Consider the following 16762-nt stretch of genomic DNA (forward strand, 5'->3'; position numbering starts at 1 on the left):
TCAACAAATGCAACTGGGGTATCAGAACAATTTGGCTGAAAAGGAAAATCAATTACAGACTATGCTAGAATTACATAGAGATGACCCCAAAATTACAGAGTTTGTCTCAGAAGCCCTTGCCTTAAACGACCAACTCTTGCAACAGCAAGAGGCATTATGCCAAAGAATATCGCAATGGAGTTCCCATTACGAGATAAGTGATAAAATTACAAATCAAGTCTTGGATTTGCAACTCATTTATGATTTGATTGATAAAAGAATATCTGACTATTTGAAATGGTAGGAATTAGAGGAAGGGAAGAAAGCAGGCTTGCTCAGAATCAATGAAGCTCAAAATAAATGTTGTTCCATAAGTGGGACGCACAGATTAGAAACGCAGAACAAGCAGTGGAGGAAGCAATGACAGCGGCTAACAACATCATTAACTGTGTCAATGAAAATATTCATAGAGCAAACCTGATATCAGAAACCGCTCTAGGATGTCTCCCAAAGGCACAGCAACTACAGACAAGCTGGAGACAGAAAGCTGAGGAAAAGGCAGAGTCCATCAAAAAGTTAACCAAGTTGAATTGGGACACTTACTGGTAGTACTTGGTTAAACCACACAGTCAATGTGTGACTCTCAAGTGCCTTACAATTCTACTAAGAAGATAGTGCCAGCACTTGCCGATTTTGTTTTCGCAGGACAACTAAAATCGAAGGTCGGCCAACCAACGCTCCTCAAGCCAATGCTGAATGCTTACGATCAAAGAGAACAGATACATAGATAGTTAATTTCCAGATACAATTTTAGTTTTATTTTTGATTTATTTTTTGCCTTAGATGAGGACGGTCATTTAAACCTCCTCCTATAATTTTGTAATAAACTATTTTTAGAATTTAGGTAGTAGTATTTTAACCCCTCTCATGCATTTAGAGAGGGTTCCTAACATTTGTCAAAAAAATTTCCTCAGAACATGCACTTCTGCACCCTCATAGGAGGTTTTGATGAATGAATGGAACAAGATTTATTGATATCTACATTTAATGTCTACTACTGAAATGCACTTTTGTACTCTTAGTAGATGTTGAATTAGGAAGAGATAAATCTATATTGTTGAAGCTCATGAGTAGAAATTGTTATCAATGGTACTTTTATCTCTTAATGATTTTTGCTTATGTGTTAAAGTAATATTTATGTTCAGTTATTTATATATGAAGGCTTGAATGTTTGAGTTATCATTTGGCACTTTTGTACGGTGATGACTATTTTGTTTGTGCTTAATATATGAATGACTTATTATGTGATATGCTTCTCACAATTGTTTTGGCTAACTTTTTATATGAAACAATTTATTTTTATCGAATTCTTTTCTCGTAGCAATTGAATGATCTTTATTACCAATTGTTGTTAGAAATTATTTTAGATCGCATAACTGAAAAGTTAAATCCCGAGTTAGTTTTAGAATTAGATATTTATGTTCATTAGAATACATTGCATGTTTTAAATTAGACTTAGATTAAAATCAATTTACTTAGGAATTATTAGAAAAGGAAATATCAATTATCATCACACACACACACAAATTGGGAAACTGGTCGCATTATCCCTAGTCGGACCCACCCTCCCAAACGGAAAAGGAGCTGCTTTCAAGGTCAGGACCGGGTGGGTATCCCCCTTGTTGTAGACCCGATTTTTTGGGCTTCAACATATTTGGCGCTAGAAGGAGGGCCCCGAATTGTGAATGGCTAGTAAATCCAAATCTAAATACCATTCTGAAAGTAAATCGCCCTCAACATCTCCCCCGACTTCTCCATCACACTTCGAATCTTCAAATCTTGAGCTAGAAGTCGATAAAACAAAAAGCAATACCACAAACCCAAACATTTCAGAGAAATCTACTATCGAACCTCCTGGTTGAGTCTTTGATTCATAAACTTCAAGAATTTTCCATGTCACCGCAAAAATCTGAAATATCTCAAGGTAGTGTGATTTCGTAATATAATCCTTCTCATCCTCTTACCAGATTGCAGAGTGAAAGTTTGGTATTGAACCAACTAAATTACCTCTACCTAAAAGGAAAAAAGCAAGGAAGTCACCTAAAGGGTCTAATAGTGAGACTCTTTCATCATCATCATCCATTTCATCTTCTCCATTACAAAGTCAACCATCCACCCCTCCACTTCAAATTGTTGTCCATCAGAGTACTGGAACTTCAACATCTGCTTCTCAATCATCTGGAACTATAATATCCTCTTCTTCCCAACCATAAGGAACTTAGTCTGTGCTTTCCTCTGTTAGTATTTCAATGATGTCTCAAAACCCATGGAATAATCCAGGGGCAGTCTCAATGCCTGCACCCTTGAGTCAATTACCAGCCCATCCTGAAAAATGGCTGCCCAAGTTTAATCTTGAAGCAGGCATGCTAGCAGAAGAACACATAAACAACTTTATGTTATCAATAAATCTAAATGGGGTTACAAATGAAGATGTTGATGTTATACTTTTCCTTATGCTTTACAAGCAGCAGCTAGGTCATGGTATTTTTCGTTACCGTCAGGATCCATTACTAGTTGGGACATTTTCCAAGAACAATTCTTGACTAAGTTCGGCGATGATATATCTACTACAACATTGATCAACGATCTACCGAATCTTAAGGCTGAGTCGAGAGAACTGATCAAAGATTTTAATTCTCATTTCAACAAGCTTTTGAATAAAATCTCGACCACTTCCAAGCCTAGCGAAGAAGTTCGAAGTGAATGCTACATATCTGCGTTACCATCGAATATAGCAATCTTTGTTGATAGGGCTGCTAAGACAACATTAGCTGACAACATGAAGGAAGCAATAGCGGTAGAAAAACATATCTTGGCTTTAGAAAATAAAAACATTGTTGATGAGAGAAAATCTAAGAAGGTTACTTTTAAAGATGATCCTACGAAAAAGCAATCAAAAGACCCATTTGATTTAGAAGGATTGCAGAAAGTCTTAAAAACCATGTCTAATGAAATGGTTGACATTAAGAGACAAGTAGCAAAAACTTCTTCTAAGAAGCCTTATAGAAAAAATCCCTCAACTGATTCAAAGCCTCCCAACGCTATAACAAATTCCAAATCTAAAGCAGAAGAAGAGGAAGTTTCTAACGAGGAACCTACTGATGAAGATGAAATTGTAGAAGTATAGGGAATGTGAGACTTCATCCTTCCAGATGAGGAGGATCAAGAGGCATCACCAGTCAGTACCAGAAGTAGAAATCAAGTCAATCCTCCGCAACCTAGTCCTAAACAGAAGAGCACAAGCTCGGCATCTAAAGATAAAGTCACAGGTAAGAAATCATCACCAAAAGCGACTCAAACAAGCCCAGTCCAATCCGATTCACCAACTCTATCTAAAACAATGATTGTTTCTGATGAGATAGAGTATAATATCGTCAAAGACATGAAGAAGACTAGGGCTAACATTACTTTTCATGAATTGAGCAAATTGAAACATCAACAAAAGCTACTTTTGAAAGAGTTACATACAATACCCGTTGCACCTCTTCCTGTTGTTGTAATTTCACAAGCTTCTCATGAGATGGGAAGACCTCCAACTAATATGTAAAATAAAGTTGATCCTAATGATATTGCTTTAATTGGAGGTAGGTCAAGATCACATACTCCCCCATTCCTTCTTACTTACAAAATTTTCAATAAAAACTTGCATAATTTTTTGGTAGATTCAGGAGCTTCATCTAATATCTTACCTAAAACAATATGTGCAAAGTTAAACTTCCAACCTCAAAAATATACAGTACGCATAGTTCATCTCGACCAATCGCAGGTTGAAGTAATTGGTGAACTAAATCAAGTTATCATAAGGCTGTCATCTAATCCAAAGGTATGTCAAGTAATTGATATTCTAGTTGCGGACATTCCCAAATTTTATGGTTTGATTCTTAGTAGGGATTGGTCTGAAAAGATTCATAGATACTTTGTGACTGATTGGTCACATATGTGGCTCCCTTACAATGGTAAACCAAATCAAATAAAGGTTGAGCGAGAAAGACATCAAAAATACATAATGACAGAATTGGAAGGAGAAAATGAACCTGTAGCATACAGCAACAATATAATTGGCAACTATTCTGTTGACTCTTTCTTAGGAAATTTTAAAGCTCATACTTCGCCTTATTTAGAACACTCTGTCTTGTCTCAATTAGAAAACTTTTCTTAGACAACTAGTTCTAAATGCGTTAATTTTGTAGATAGTCTTGTAAATAACTCTTTGTTTTAGAAATTATTTTTTGATGGTTCCAAGTCTAATGATGGAGCAGGAGCAGTATGTGTATTAGTTAGTCCATAGGGGAATAAAACTATGTTAACATGTAGACTTGAGTTTTATTGCACAAACAACACTTCCGAATACGAAGCTCTAGTCCAAGGACTGTACAAAGCAATCGGATTAGATATCAAGTATCTACAAGTCTTTGGAGATTCTTAGATTGTTATTAAACAGGTACGAAATACTATACATTGTCTATCAGGTAATTTAAAGCATTATCAATATTTAGTACAAGACCTGACTGAACATTTTATAGCATTCAATATTTCATCCATCCCTAGACTCAAAAATGCTAGTGCTGACCTCTTGGCTAATGTAGCTTCCAAGCTCATTCCCTCAGAAGACTATAGCCCAGACAGATTCTCAATCGAATTAATCTTTAGGCCCTCCATCCCTGATAATGTTACCAGCTGGAAAATTTTAACGATGATCCTGATATTGTAAGTTTCCTGACATCAGAAGGATCTTACACTAATCAGATAATTGATGAAGACCAACATGACAAGCAGTTACAACAAGAAAGCACCAATAATGCCATACCAAAATCTGTAGTCAAGTTGGAAGACTTATATGCTTTGAAAGATAGATTTAAAAGGTCTACCAATTCAAAAATTCAGAGTTCAACTCTAAACTATGAATTAGTAAATCTAGGAACTAATACCAAGCCATAGAATATCAACCTAGGTCTTGGCCTAGCCCCAGAAAAAAAAATTAACCTTTGTTTGGCTCTTGAAACAGTATAAAAGTGTCTTTTCTTGGAACTACGATGACCTTAATACTTACGACACTTTAATCATTCAACATACTATCCCGATGATAGCTGATGAAAAACTTGTCTAGCAAAAGTTGAGGAAGATCCATCCTAATCTTGAAAGTTAGATTAAATCTGAGCTCAATAAATTATTGAAAGCCAAAATTATTTTTCCCGTTCGAAATTCTAGGTGGGTTTCCAACATGGTTCCAGTCAGAAAGAAAAACGGAGACATTATAATTTGTATTGACTTTCGAAATCTTAACAAAGCCTACCAAAAGGATAATTTTCCTTTACCTCCTATGGAACAAATATTGCAGGCAGTTGTGGGATCATAATTAATGTCCTTTTTAGATGGTTCTCTAGCTACAACCAAATTTTGGTTCATCTTCACGATCATCTAAAAACCACATTCAGAACCAAATGGGGTACTTATGCATATCAAAAGATGCCTTTCGGGCTGATTAATGATGGTGCCACATTTCAAAGGGCCATGGATATCGCATTTAAGGGATTAGTAAATAAATCACTGGTGATTTACTTGGATGATATAACAATATATTCTTCCAACGTTGTCAAAGGTACAGAATTTCACTTAACCCAAAACAGTCCTTTTTTTCATTAAGTGGAGGAAAACTTCTTGGATTTATAGTGTCAAAATCTGGAATCCATATTGATCCTGATAGAATTAAAGATATTTCTAAAATATCCTTACCACATAATAAGAAAGCCATGCAATCCTTCCTTGGCCAGATTAATTTTGTTAAAAGATTTGTTACAAACTTCTCAAGGATTATGTCCCCATTACAAGCAATGATCAAGAAGAATTCACTCTTCAAATGGGGCCAAGAAGAATATGAAGCATTTAATCTGATTAAGCAAGTGATTGTTAATGCCCCATCCTTAGCTACTCCAAATTTTTCCGATCCTTTTATTCTGTATACATTTGCCTCTGATAAATCATATGTTGCAATACTCACTCAAGCCAATCAAGACAAAGCAGAAGCCCCAATTGCCTTCTTTAGTTCAAATTTCCAAGGGGCTAAATTAAATTATGTTGACGTTGAGAAACAAGCTTATGTTGTTTTCAAAGCGATCAAACATTTTAGATCCTTTCTTCTTAAAACCCATACAAAGATCATAGTACTGTTTCTAGTGGTAAGAAATCTCTTAATATAGAAAGAGGTGGGTGAAAAGAGAGCAAATTGAATCACTGCCTTACAAGAATACGATGTTGAGATCAAGCCAGCAAATATCGTAAAAGTTCAAAGCTTTTGCAAAATGTTGGTTGGAGCATCGCTTATTTCTGAAATACCATCTCCTGATCAAGAGGTACAAATGTATGAGGTAAGCCTAAACGATATTGAATCGAGATATGTTGATATCATATTTTATCTAAAGAACGGATATGCTCCTTCAAATCTAAATTATACAAAGAAAAGATCCCTAAGATTGAAGCCTAAGCAGTATCAACTCATAAACGATATACTTTTTAGGACGAATTATGATTCTATTCTCCTTCGATGTCTTGAAAAATCTGAAGCTAAAAAGGTGTTGCAGGAACTCCATGATGGAACAGTAGGTGGAAATTATGCAGGAGATGCTACAACACATAAAATTTTGCGCACAGGATACTATTGGCCTACACTATTTAAAGATGCACATAGCTATGTAAGGAAATGTCAAGTTTGTCAAATTGTTGTTGGAAGATAGAAGAAACCATCCTTGCCTTTGCAACTAGTCAATATCGATCAGCCCTTTGATCAATGGGATTGGATATAATAGGTGAGATCATTCCTCACTCTTCTAAATAGAATAGGTATATCCTTATAGCTACAGATTATTTTACTAAATGGGTAGAAGCAGTTCCTCTCAAGATAGATAATGTTGAACACATCGTTGATTTCATAGATTAGTTCATAATCACCAGGTTTGATTTACCCTCTGCTTTAATGTTTGATAATGCATCATATTTTTATGGCAATGTTATGACTGAATTTGCACTTAAAAGAGGTTTTAAGCTTAAATATTCTACCAATTATTACCCACAAGGGAATGGGTTGTCCGAATCAACGAATAAAAACTTAATCAGAATCATTAAGCAAACCATCGATCAGAACCATAAAAATTGGCAGAAATCTTTGATGTATGCTCTTTGGGTAAACCGAATAACGCAGAAAGCCTCCATTGGCACTTCTCCCTTTAATTTAGTTTATGGGAAAGAAGTAGTTCTCCCAACTCATCTAGCAATTCCTTCTTTGGCCTTGGTTCAATTTATTGGTGAAACACCGACTTCATCTTTACAACTAAGACAACTGCAAATCCTTAAGCTAGAAGAGCAACGAGAACAGGCTAAAATCACACACGCTCATCATCAAGCATTAGTAAAGGCTTCCTTCGATTCAAACATGGTATCTAGGAAGGATTTTCAAATTGGAGATTTAGTATTGAAATGGGATAAGGCTCATGAAGAAAAAGGCAAACATTCTAAATTCCAATGAATGTGGCTTGGACCATTCCAAATTGTTGAAATCATAGGTCCATCAACTTTTATGTTGCAAGATTTAGCAGGGAAAAGAGAATCTTTACCTGTTAATGGGAAAATCCTTAAAAAATACTTTCCATAGAAGATGACCTCTTCTATTTTTTGTAAATTATTGATTATAGCGTTATTTTAACAATAAAACAGATTGTAAATGGTTACCTTTGGAATTCATGAAAAAGATAGGTGTTTCTTTTAGATTTTGTTTTTTTTCGCTTGTATAAATAGAACTTATTTGGAAAATCAATCATTATTAATGAAAGATACAATCAAATGCTACAAGCCTGAATATTTTACTAGTTTCATCCTTATGAATTTGATAAAAATAACCTTTAGTGGGAATTTGTTTTATATCAGTCATGAAAAGCATCAATAACAAAACAAAGGTTCTCTGTAGAAAAGTTGTCTTCAAAAACTCTATAATTGTCGTCTAGAGCTATTCTTAAGGAACCAATGACTTCCTCCCCACCTAGGGAATTACGAGTTTCAAGGAGTAATCCAATGATACACTATAGACTTAAAGAATAAGATGTCTCATCACGAGACGACTTATCATAATCATAGATATTATAACTTGTTGACATTGCCAAAATTGCATACCAAAACAGGGCAATGACTCAAGATTGTTGCAATCAAAAGGCAAGGGGTATCATCACGAGCCATCTTATTCAGCAATGTTATAAATCAAGTGAATGGCACTATCATAATTTGGCCACCAAACCAAGACATTGTTCTTTAAGAAAACAAAAGCAATAAGTGTGGATATGGATTTATATTTGAAAATTGTATATTTCTCCAAGTAGGATACAGGATCATTGCTAGGTAACAGATAACCCTGTCGAGGCTATGAATGCCTGTTGGAAGCAGAGGCTCTACCTATGACAAATGAGCATACTTAAAACTGATCTACAGCAAAGTCTTTGGTTTTATCTTTATAAACTAAGTAATGGTTGATGTAAATACAATGACTAGCTTTGGGAAGAAAATAATTAGAGTTAACACGGAAGAAACAAAATACCATTAACAGCTGAAAGAATGATACACTTTATATTTCTATAATAAAGTTTGATTTTCTAGAAAACTTTTTTGTTTTGGAAGTTTAGAAAATTAAAAAGATAATCAGAGATAACTGGTTCTTCCTAGTGAATCGCCAATTGTTGTGGCCTGCAACAACCCCCGCTTTTATTTAGCATTACTAATAAAACTAAATAAATGGGGACCCTTCTAAAAAATAAAAAACTAGCACTTATATTTTCCTTTGAAAAAACATACTATCATAAGCTTAGGAAAACACCCGCAAAACCCAAAAACTTAAGTTCTATGATAAGTTTCAAACAAAATCATTCTCTTAACAATAAAACATCGCATCACAAAGGGTAAAGGAGGACATCATATAAACAAGCTTTCGAAATTGCGAAAACGCGATGCGAGATTGCGCGCCGTAAAGACTCATTGCACATCACGGATTTCATATGCTGCAAGTATCACCTAAGATAAAATATCCCGATCCGGCGATATGCGATAAGGCATCTCGCAAATCACATCTCGTAGACGCATAAGGAAATAAATGATTGTTAATGAAAAGGATTTGCGATATTGCTATTTGCGATATTGCGAAGAAAATCACAAAATCGCTTTATCGTAGATCAGCAGCGCTCATTGTTCAATAAATTATTTATCATAATCTAATACCGAGTTATGGGCATTAATGTCAATTTAGTGGTTATTTGATGGTCATTTATGAGATAAGATTTTAGATCTTATCGAAAGGTTATTTCACGTAGGTTGATATATTTGATATGATTTCAGCATTAAGAGCTTTCCTGTCACCTTATCTCTTACCATTATTCTTTCCTTACTTGTAAATTTGTGGTAGTGGAAAGCAGAGTTATTTACGCAGCAGTGTTCAGAGCATAACGGGAAAGAAGGGAAAATCTCTAGTTGCTGAGGACAAAGAGATGACGCCCTTATACACAGACACCACCTGCAACAGAGATGTCGGCATAACTACTTGGGAAGGCATGTACAGTCTGCTCAAAGAAGAAATTCCCAGAGTCATGGAGGTTAAAGCAACAACAGACTCACGTGGGTCGTCTGAGGCATCAATCACAAAACTTGCATGTTCATTCTTGCACCGGATAGCGGCAAGACCTAAGATTCTTCCATACACAGACATGGTCAAGTGGGTACTGGACAGTGCTGATATATCAGACAGAAAATTTAAGTCTTAGAGCCAAGACCTCATTGGGTCATTCACTCTGCAAGATTTGAGACTTATGTATCATCTACCAAAGTCACAGGCAACCTATAACAAATAGTTCATGGAGAAGTTTGCCAGGGAAAACGAATAATTGGCAGAGTGCACCAAGAACTGGACAGCAAGGGAAGAACCATTGAAAAAGGACAAACATGGTATGTACAGTACTGGTTCCATCTCTTCCCCATATTGCTTTGCTACTGCTATGCTCTGTAGACTATTTGGAAGGCCTGATGTCAACAAGTTTTTATCTGAGTGGCTACCCCTATTATTTGAGCCACAAATTCGACTATTATGGACTGGGCTCAGATATTGTCTAATAATTTAGCTACAACTATTTGGAACTACCGATCCAAAAGAACTACTACCCAGAGGATTTATCCTCCTTTCTATTTAGTTTCTTATGTTCTGGATGAAATCTGTTATGTTTCCAAATTTCCTTTAATGGGTTGGAAGTGGACTACACAGAATCCCTTGCCCATTCACATTTATCATAAGGAATTGTGGAATTCCAAATTCATCCCATATTTTTACAAAATTTGTCATGGAATTATGTTACCTCTTCATAGAATGTTGTATAATAAGGACGCCCCAAGATTTCCCCCGAAGTGGAAGTTGACATTCTCCTTGTCGGAAGATGGTTTGGGGAAGAATTTTTCACCTATGTCAGAGTATTTGGAAGCATTACTTCCCCTCATGTGCTACCCTTATATGTTCTCGATAAGTTATTGGCTCGAGAAGTTACCTACTAGACCTACGGGGTGGGAGGTATGAGCAAAGAGTTGAAAGACAAGAAGAAGGCCATTTGGCCGCAATTTCTTGTGGCCTGTGGGGCCTTTTCACTGTTTGATTTAGGTCATGCATTCAAAGAAGTAGACCATATGCCGAATCTATGACTGTTCAAATTTCTAGGGAGACAATTCAACCCCTTTGATGTCATTAAGAATTTTACTACTGCTGTCAAGATAAAAGTATTTTCTAAAGAAGATGATCTTTTTGATGATATCTTCCAACAGAAAATCACACTGAAAGAAGTTTGGCATATGGCTCAAATTCAATTTCCCCCAGTGGAATTCCAAGAATTCAAATTATATAGAGAAAAGAGACTAGCAAACATCCCCTTGGATAAGTTGCACTTAGAACCAATGAGGGAGCCAACTCCCAGTATCAGTTTAAGTGGAAGTTCGGGTATAGACAATTCTAGGTCTGAGTCTCGGAAAGAATCACCAGAACGCTCTAAAAGGTCTGAGAATGAACATAATAAAAGTGAAGGGTCAGTAAGAGATACTGCCCAATCTAAAGAGCACCCAGAGCAACAAGTCTTGACTACACCATAGGTAAACTTTCCCCCTCCCCTCATCCAGCCACCAAAGCTAGTGAGAACTGAGCTGGATAAAGAGTAGGAAACATTTAATGAATTAATTAATACTGAGGTGCAGAACATGAAGACACCTGAGAATACAGTGCAAATAATGACAGATATGGTCATTGGAACATTCAGCAATGCTCCAGAAATGGAGCACGAAGCACAAGGCAGTGGTAAGAAAACAAAGAAAGAAATGGAAATTGGACAGCATGCTCTCACCTGAGGCAAAGCAGCTAGATGTCCTTTGGCGATACCCTACCATTGACCCTACTGAAAATATGACTAAGTTATCCTAGATCGCAGGAGCCTATGCTTCTGCTACCATTGATAAAGTGTCTGAGGTACAAAAATTACTTAAGGATAGAGAGGAACAAATCCAAGTTTTGCAGCAACAGCTACAGCAGGTTAGTGCCAACCGAGAAGCAGAGGAGAAGTTAGAAAAATTACAACAAGATTTTCAACAAATGCAACTAGGGTATCAAAACAATTTGGCTAAAAAGGAAAATCAATTACAGACTATGCTATAATTACATAGAGATGACCCCAAGATTACAGAGTTTTTCTCAGAAGCCCTTGCCTTAAACGACCAACTCTTGCAACAACAAGAGGCATTATGCCAAAGAATATCGCAATGGAGTTCCCATTGCAAGATAAGTGATAAAATTACAAATCAAGTCATGCATTTGCGACTCGATTATGATTTGATTGATAAAATAATATCTGACTATTTGAAATGGCAGGAATCAAAGGAAGGGAAGAAAGCAGGCTTGCTCAAAATCAATGAAGCCCACAAAGAAATGTTGTTCCATAAGTGGGATGCACAAATTAGAAAGGAAGAACAGGCAGCGGAGGAAGCAGCGACAGCGGCTAACAACATCATTGACTGTGTCAATGAAAATCTTCATAGAGCAAACCTAATATCAGAAAACGCTCCGGGATTTCTCCCAAAGGCATAGCAACTACAGACAAGCTGGAGACGGAAAGCTGAGGAAAAGGTAGAGTCCATCAAAAAGTTAACCAAGTTGAATTGGGACACTTATTGGCAATACTTGGTTAAACCACAGAGTCAATGTGTGACTCTCAAGTGCCTTACAAATTCTGTTGAGAAGATAGCGCCAGCATTTGTCGATTCTGTTTTCGCAATACAACTAAAATCAGAGGTCAGCCAACCGACGCTCCTCAAGCTGATGCTGAATGCTGCGATCAAAGAGAACAGATACATAGATAGTTAATTTCCATATACAGTTTTAATTTTATTTTTTATTTATTTTTTGCCTTAGATGAGGACGGTCATTTAAACCTCCTCCTATATTTTTGTAATAAACTATTTTTAGAATTTAGGTAGTACTATTTTAACCCTTGTCATGCATTTAGAGAGGGGTCCTGAAATTTGTCAAAAACGTTTCCTCAGAGCATGCACTTCTGCACCCTCAAAGGAGGTTTTGATGAATGAATGGAACGAGATTTATTGATATATGCGTTTAATGTCTGCGACTGAAATGCACTTTTGTACTCTTAGTAGATATTGAATTAGGAAGATATAAATCTATATTGCTGAAGCTCATGAGTAGAACTTGTTATCAATGGTAATTTTATCTCTTAATGATTTATGCTTATGTGTTAAAGTAATATTTATGTTCAGTTATTTATATATGAAGGCTTGAATGTTTGAGTTATCATTTGGCACTTTTTTACGGTGATGACTATTCTATTTATGCTTAATATATGAATGACTTATTATGCGATATGCTTCTCACAATTGTTTCGGCTAACTTTTTATATGAAACAATTTATTTTTATCGAATTCGTTTCTCGTAGCAATTGAATAATATTTATTACCAATTGTTGTTAGAAATTAATTTAGATCACATAACTGAAAAGTTAAATCCTGGGTTAGTTTTTAGAATTAGATATTTCTATTCATTAGAATACAATTGCATGTTTTAAATTAGACTTAGATTAAAAGCATTTTACTTAGGAATTATTAGAAAAGGAAATATCAATTCTCATCACACACACACAAATTTGGAAACTGGTCCCTTTATCCCTAGTCCGACCCACCATCCCAAATGGAAAAGGAGTTGCTTTCAAGGTCCGGACCGGGTGGGTATCCCCCTTGTTGTAGACCTGATTTTCGGGGCTTCAACAGAACCCTAGGAGAAAACCCTCTACGAAAAACTATGGAAAACTTAGATTCATAGAATTGATATCATGCTCTTGTATTTGTAAATTTTTCTTGGTTGCACTTGCTATTAAAGATTGCAAGTAAAAGCAAGAGGAGGAAAGAAACAAAGCAAGTATCGTGCTTGATTATGACTCTTTGGAAATGATGAACGTGATGGAGGGAGGGAACTAAAAGGACCCTGAAGGAACTAATGAATAAAGGAGTAAGCATGAATCTTGATCTAGTATGGCATCATAGATAAAATTGGGATAGTAGCATGTTTAAAAGTCTATTTGTTTGAATTTCTTGAAATCATCTAGTCCTTTAAGAATGAAAAGCTTAAGGACCACTCTGGATAAGTGTTCATCATTGTATAATAATATTTTAGAGGAAGTCATTTTGTTAAGGTGGATCAATATGATCTTGTAAGATTCATCATATTGGAAGGCTCTTGGAAGAATCATTATGACAAGATTAGCGCGCTTGAGCCAAAGGCGATCTGAGATGGGTGACCTCCTAGGAAGTCCTGGTTACTGGGTGCAAGCCCTGGAAGTGATGATTGATGCTCTGTGATTAATTTCACTAGTTTCAATCCCACTTCTTCACCCCTATGAGCATCAACCGATGCAATGAGTGCTACGTGGACTATTCAAAAATCATGAGAAATTAGTCAGTTATGACTACCTCTCATGGAAATGGTCATAGATGAATGACTTTCTTAATGCAGTTGAATCCCAAAAAATGATATCTAAGATTAGTATATGTTCCATATTGTACAGAAGAAATACTTTGAAAAGGATGAAGGAATGCAGTTGGTCAAGTTGTAGGCTCATTGTTGAATACGTTTATCTAGATGATTGTGTGAAAGATTAAGAATGCATGTTTGAAGTAACTTTTGGGTAGGATTCATATAATCCTAGAAGAAAAGTTGGTCATAAGTTATTCATAGTGAATACTTCATTTTTTTATATGATTCCTGGGAAGATGAATTTGACTTACTTTTTTATATGATTCCTAAGAAGATGAATTTGACTTACTCTAAATGGATAAGGATATTAATACTTTCTCGCTAGAGTCAACATCTATTATAATCTCTAGAAGATAATAGTAACTTAGTAATCAAGTTTGATATTTGGGTACTTTCATGCATGGTATGGAAATGGACCTTGAAGATTTTGATGATGAGAAAGTTGTCACAATGAGGTAAGTTTTATGTTAATATTTTATTGTCGGTTATCTAGTTAACATATTGTTTTTTCTACCTGGAAGAATGCTTCAGGAAGACGGTTGAGGCAAGTTCAACTATTTGGAATGTAAGAAGAATTTTGAGGAAAGCTCAATATCTGGTACCTGGAAACTGTGAAGTTGAGATGTGCTCATCCTGGGATTGAAAGGTAGAAATGCGAGAAGATAACCTGAAGGTCAAAGGAGACCACTTTCTTGAGGAAGCTATGATCAACTAGAAACTTTGGAAGGCTCCATATAATGCCTTCATTGAAATTGACAAGTTAAAAGAGATGAGAAAGATTAATGACCTGGAACCTGTCATAAGATTGAAGAAGATGTCTCCACGGTACCTTGAAAGGAAGTAGGCTCAATATGATGAGATGCGGAGGTAAGAGGGCGCCTAGAAGCTATGAAGAACTGGATGTTGATACCCTTATAAGAACAAGCTAGAGAAGCTTGTAGATATGACTTCCCAATTAGAGAGGAAGTCAAGAATCACCTCTATATTTGAGGGGAAGTAAAGGAGTCTCCTTGAATAGGAGAAAGGATATATTCTCAAGTTAAAAGGAGAAGAGGGATATCCTCTTTGAATAAGAGGGAGTGATGTTGGACATCACATGTGGATTATTTTCTTCATGTGTCAAGCACTTGACCAAGACTAACAATCGTAGGTCGTGAAGGTCTTTGAGAGAGAATAGTAGAGGATTGGATAAGAATTTGTGGTTTCCTTAAGGATAAGACATTGTTAAAATTGGAAACTAGGGGCAAACTCCATATGGGTCATCTTATTTATGGCACATGATATTTTTATTGGATTCCTCGCGTCGAGAGGTGTAGGATTGAACTAACAATCATCCGATTCCAACATGTATTCAAGGAGATATGAATTTATTTGTATTTCTTGACAATTTTTCAAGGTCGGCTAGCATGTAAAATAGTGTTGCACACCCTCAACTAAACCTCAACGTGGGATATAAATAGAGGAGACCTTGAGGAATTAGAGCACTCATCTCATCCTCTCATCTCTTCCTTGTCTCTTGGGTATACGAAGGAAGGAGCACACAGATCTCTAGGGCAGCATTGAGGATGATGTAGTTAGGGCAGAGGAGGACGTAGTTAGGGCAACAAGGACACAGGAAGGTGCAGCAAGTGGTTTAGACCTGCGTTGACCAATGTATTGCTTCCTTTGACTATGGCTTTGTATATAAAACGTCTCCTAGGCTAGACGAAGTCCTGGACAAGTCTGTGTTGACTGGTTAGGGTTGGTTGCAGTTTGTTGTAGCATTCATTGCTGATTTGACCATCTTACTTTGACTGTTTTGGGTCGCCATTAATGTTGTTGGAGACCAAGTTCTCCTAGGTTGTCTTGGAGACATTTTGGGAGCTGATTGATCACCTTTTCTACTGCTATTCAAATTTTTCATAACTTCTATTATAAATCACAGTTTTGTGATATTGTAATATCTCTCTCTCTACTAAATTATTGAAGAATATAGAAGAATTGCTCAAAGAATTTCCCCGCATTGGGGTTTGTCCCTAGATAGCACCACATCTTGTGTCTCTTGTCTTGGCTTATCTTTTGTCGATTACATTTATGTTCTTTCAGCATTTTACTTGTATGTTAATGTGATTGATATACTGAGAATTGGCATTGAGCTAATAAGAAGAATTGAAGTAAATTGCTTTAGAACATACCATAATTTAACGTGGTATCAAATCTGAGGTGAAGAAAAATCCCAAGAAAGAGTAAGAGCAATCATGAAAGACAGTTGGAAAAAGTCAAAAGGCTTCATGGGTTCCTTATCACACTTCCCCACCAAAGACAAGCTCCTTGAGAAGTCTGACTATCACGAAGGGAAGATGTCTCTTGATCTGACATTGGAAGAGCAGGAAGTGTTGGACTATGTGAGAGGCATAATTACAAAGCCTCCATCAAATGCATTGGCTTCTACAAGGAACAAGTAAACTAAGGGTGAAGTCAAAGCAAAGAAGATCATCCGGGACTCTATTTACAAGCGTTTGGTGGCCTACGTTTCCAAGTTGAACACCTCCAAGGAGATATACGATAGATTGGTAAGCTTGTTCAAAGTTAGTGATGCAAATCAAGTTTTGTTCCTCAAAAATAAGTTGAAGGATATTAAGAAGGGAA

Source organism: Pinus tabuliformis, chromosome 3_1 (genome assembly GCF_031772625.1).
Source record: "Pinus tabuliformis cultivar Carrire ecotype Pingquan chromosome 3_1, CPIR1, whole genome shotgun sequence".
Taxonomy (NCBI): Eukaryota; Viridiplantae; Streptophyta; class Pinopsida; order Pinales; family Pinaceae; genus Pinus; species Pinus tabuliformis.